Source organism: Eptatretus burgeri, unplaced genomic scaffold, assembly GCF_056783735.1.
Source record: "Eptatretus burgeri isolate ZD-2024b unplaced genomic scaffold, Ebu_testis_v1 Ebu_testis_scaffold_3192, whole genome shotgun sequence".
In the NCBI taxonomy this organism is placed as follows: Eukaryota; Metazoa; Chordata; class Myxini; order Myxiniformes; family Myxinidae; genus Eptatretus; species Eptatretus burgeri.
The window spans coordinates 12501-17500 of NW_028225142.1; the positions used below are offsets into that span (position 1 = coordinate 12501).

The 5000-nt window shown below is 46.0% G+C and overlaps 1 protein-coding gene across 1 annotated transcript in view; it reads left to right on the forward strand.

Moving 5' to 3' along the window:
* LOC147006309 (uncharacterized) overlaps nucleotides 1–5000 on the forward strand; it is an 85261-nt gene that overhangs the window by 7968 nt on the left and 72293 nt on the right. The window contains 1 exon segment of the mRNA XM_085869104.1: nucleotides 4901–5000. This exon segment is cut by the window's right edge and continues 8 nt beyond it. The gene's annotated coding sequence lies outside the window, so the exon portion shown is untranslated.

Consider the following 5000-nt stretch of genomic DNA (forward strand, 5'->3'; position numbering starts at 1 on the left):
TATGAGTGCTCTGACATCCTTCATAAAGGCTGCTTGCACTCCAGGTTTCTGGTCATTGTGAAGATGCCCAGTGTCGTGAGCACCGCCATGTCCTCTTGTCGCCTGCTCTTCAAACTCTGCAGTGATCCTGGCTATTTCTGGCCCTGCCACCATCCAGCGTCTGAGTGCCCCAGGGTTTCCTGCCAGTCCAATAGCTCCACCAGACCCTTTGACCACAGCGTTGTTCTGTTCATGACATTGGTCAATTGCCATGGCAGAGAACTTGTTGCTGGTCTTGTGTACCACAAACTTCCCAGACTTGAATTCTGCCAGGACATCTTGGTGTTTGTCATCAATATTTCATTCATTGGCATCAATATTTGAAATGTTGAGGTAATTGACCTCTCACTGTCCTCAGAGGTCAAAGCTCGACATCTGAAAAACTACCAACACTGTGTGGAATATGTAGACATTTTTATTGGAACACAAATGCCTGGTTTGTACATGATAAACATGTTTACCATTAACCAATGACACCAAACATCAATATTTTGATACATTGAGGTCATTGACCTCTCACGGTCCTCAGAGGTCAAATCTGCCTTACCTCCCGATCTGAAAATGAAGCTAATGGCATGTACTAACACTGGTAGAAATTTCATGCTTTCGTCATAATTTGCACAATTCTTATGATATGAGAGATTATCAGCTGTACTATAGGGATTTCATGTCCCTGATATACACAGGAATCCAGCGAGCGTAATTTGGGTGGTCCAAGGCAAAGAGCCAGGGGTCAATGTCTCAAGTACAGCAATGAAGAGTGAGAAAGTTTCTCTCACCATGAGAACGAACAAAGATGAGGACCAGGATTTCTAATCGCAGAATTATGTCCCAGTACTCAAAGGTGGGATTCTTTGCACACATTTCTTTCTTCCAGTCATTGAAGGCTGCTTCATCATGAGGACCGAGCTTCTCGAGGCATGCATCCTGCTGCAGTTTGGCAAGGGAAAGTGCGCTGATCTGATGGGCATGCCTCGTCCTTGTCAAGTGAGTTACATGAACAATGTATGGATCTCGGAAAGTTTGAATATGTGAGTTCCGTCTTCAATTCTGCTTTCTATATTAGAAACCAGCTCTGCAAACACTCGGACCTGCATCATTTTCTGATCAATAGTGGATGTGGTATTGTCTTCCTGCTTTTCTCTTTCCATACTTTTATAGCGATTCTTGAAAGCTGTTAGACATTTATTGTGATACTTAGCTTCAATAGCTACTAAATCACCTCCTGCAATTCTTGCTCGCAAGTCTTTGTCTTTCAATGCTGTGGCCATATCTCTGAGTGTCATTTCCAGTCCTAAAGTAGAACAGTTGTGCAACTTGCCTTGAGTTTTTCTCCAGAAGATGCAGTCTTTCATAGTTGAAGATGACTCATTTGTTTGGCGTTTAGACTTTCTTTCATCCTGTTCAGTACTTTTTCGCTTTTGTCTATCTCTTGCTCTTTCAAGCTTTGAGCAAGCAAACTTCAGTTTACATGCTTTATGCCATTTTGCACAATTTTCAAGAAGTTCAGCAGCAGTGTCACATCCGCTGTAGGCTAACTCAACTGGAAGTGCTTGGAGTTCATAAAATCCCTCCACATTCTGCAGGAAATCATCATATGAAGCTGGTCCTTCTCCATCTGACCTTTCAGCAGGACACTTTAAATCACCATCTTTCAAACCACATATTATGCACTTTTCCCAATCCATTCTGCTTGGGATCGATATTCGTCTTCCTGAAAAGAGACCAAGACAAGCACATATATTATGTTTAAGCAATTACAGACAGAGTGGTAAAAATAAAAAGCCAGGGTGAGGCAAACTTGTTAATTCCTCCTCAATTATAAACCTGCGATCGGATCTACTCGGGGCAAATTTGGCCTCATGGCAAAAAACATTGACCTTTGGGGAAAATTTGACCATTTTGGAGAGAAAAGTGACATTTTTGAGGGGCGTGGGAACGTAACAAGAATAAAAACATGCTTGACTGATTCTCATCCTACATTTAACAACTGCTGCACTACTGCAGCAATGTGAAAACCTTCCAGATTAACAAAAACCTGTTATATGTGGTATTAATACAGTATTACAACATGTGACCTTTGACCTCGGCCTGACCTTGACCTAGGCACCCCAGACCGGGCACCCCCCTCTAGAATGTTCCTATGGGACCTGTATAGTAAGTGTGCAAAATGTGGCGCTTTAATCCAGTTTGTCATGATCTTGCCCAAAATTGGCGCTAAGCGGCCGGACTATGACATATAGCGTTGTGTATGATCCACCGGTCTACCACCACCTTCCTCTTTCCCGAGCAGCCCCGCCCCGCACTCACCCTCACAGCCCCCCCTCCGCGCGCTCTCTGACGTCACCAAGCCGCACTGAAAAGAGTCCGCCCCTCCCCCCCGCACGCTCTCTGACTTCACCAACGTTCACAAAGGAGTGTGACATATCACTCAGAGACAGCAACGACCTTTTAGAGCCTTTCCCTATCATCAACGGTGTCAAGCAGGGCTGTGTTCTTGCACCTACCCTTTTCTCCATCTTCTTCAGCAGCAGGCCACAGAAGATCTTGATGATGAAGACGGCGTCTACATCCGATATATCACACTGACGACACGATATATCTACATCCGTCAGATATCACACTGACGGCAGCTTGTTCAACCTGAGGCGACTTCAGACCCACACGAAGACCATGGAGCAACTGATCCGAGAGCTTTTGTTTACCGATGATGCTGCCCTTGTTGCTCACACTGAGACAGCCCTGCAGCGTTTAACATCCTGCTTCGCAGAGGCTGCGCAGCTCTTCGGACTTGAAGTCAGCCTGAAGAACACACAAGTCTTGCATCAACCCTCACTCCAGGAAGAGTACCACCCTCCTCACATCTCCATTGGCCAGTCGGAGCTGAAGACAGTCCACCAGTTCTGCTACCTGGGGTGCACCATATCTTCAGATGCCAAGATCGACAAGGAAATCGACAACAGACTGGCGAAAGCAAGCAGTGCATTTGGAAGACTCGACAAGCGAGTGTGGAACAATCGGCATCTGAAGAAGGGCACAAAGATCAACGTGTACCATGTAATCCGGACTGACCACACTCCTGTACGGTGCCGAGTCATGGGTTACCTACCGTCGTCACCTACGACTCCTCGAGCGTTTCCACCAGCGCTGTCTTCGCTCCATCCTCAACATTCACTGGAGTGACTTCGTCACCAACATTGTAGTTCTTGAACGAGCGGAGGTTTATAGCATGGAGGTCATGTTGCTGAAAACTCAGCAATGCTGGGCAGGGCGCGTTTCCAGAATGGAGGATCACCGCCTGCCCAAGGTCGTGCTGTATGGAGAGCTGCCCTCTGGCCACCGTGACGTAGGCGCTCCAAAGAAACGCTGCAAAGACTCCCTGAAGAAGTCCCTCAGCGTCTGCCAAATTGACCACCGCCAGTGGTCAACCCTCGCTGCCGATCAAGATGAATGGAGACGCTCAGTCTGCCAGGCAGTCTCCTCCTTCGAGTGCTGCCGCAGAGCCAGCCTTGAAGAGATAAGAAGAAGGAGAAAGAACCGGGATGCCTCGGCAACCATTCCTGACCAAACCTTTGTCTGCAGCCGCTGTGGTCGGATTTGTCTGTCCCGTATCGGACTCACCAGCCACCAGCGAGCCTGCAGCCGACGTGGATCCCATCCTTCTTGATCTTCGCCCACGAAGCAAAGCCAGAAGAGAAGACACATCGATGTGAAATTCATTTTGAGGGATCTTTTTTCACACACTGATGAGACTTGTCCATCAAAGGAGTTTGTTTTGTTGTCTCGAGGAATTTTAAACAATCTCCATTCGAGATGTAACGAGTTCTTCACATGATGAGGCCTGAGCAGTCTTCGCGGTTTCATGACTCTCGCCTCTTGGTATGTTTATTTATCTTGTTATGAAACGGTGCAGGGATTGTCGGTTTGTCAATTCCTTCTCTCCCAATTTAGGGTATTCCGGGGCTGAAAGGTGACCAGGGTCCTCCAGGTGCACCAGGTCTAGCTGTAAGCACCAACACTGTGAACACATTCCTTGTAAACAGTTTGTTGACATGTCACTCCATTGTGTTTTATCGACGTTATACAGTATACCAAACGTAGTTTGTAAATATATTCCGAAGTTTCTTGAGTAGACACTTGGTGTGTATGTGGGTTTCCCACGTATGATGCACGCATTCTTTGTGCGCCCACGTCTGGTGTGCAGAAGGTGTTTGTAGGTACATGTGTAGTATATCCTTGGTATTTATGTGAAAAGTGCACTCAATGCAGTGTGTACGTGTTCTTCATGAAGTTTGGTAAAAGTTTGAACTCCAAACTCAAAGCCATTACTCTTTGTCATAATGAAACCGCTCCCTGTCCGACAGTCGTGTTCATGGATTTTTCAATCCTATAGTTTGAAGTTGTTTTTTTTTTTTTTTGTAAGGATTCGGATGAACTTTTTTTAAACCGAGAGTTGTTGAGATGTGTCGCTTTTCCCCCATTCATCCCAAACACATACCCACTAAACTGACTGTCATCCCTCGTTGTGAACAGCAGGCCGCTCTTTGCTTCTTTCAGATCCTCAATGGAAATTGTTTGTTTTTATTTATCTTCACATTCTCCTCTTCCATTTGTTGATTTTGCTTGCAATTTGAAAATGTCATTTAATGGTGGCTCCACCTGGGGCTGACTAAACAAAGTCATTGTGGCATGTTTGGTAAGTACAGTGGGTTTGTTGTCATTGTCATAAATGTTTATTTAGCTCGAGAGTTTGGATTCATGGCATGGCTTCTTTGGAATTTTTTGTTACAAAGGAAACCGAGTTAATCATGTGATGTCCATATTCCACAAATTATTTTAACCGTTGATCTTCCGTCATCAGGGCTCACCGGGCGAGAGAGGCCCAGCCGGTCCTGTGGGAATAATTGGCCTTCGAGGTCGACCGGAAACAGCGGGGCCTGCAGGACCTCCTGGAGACAAGG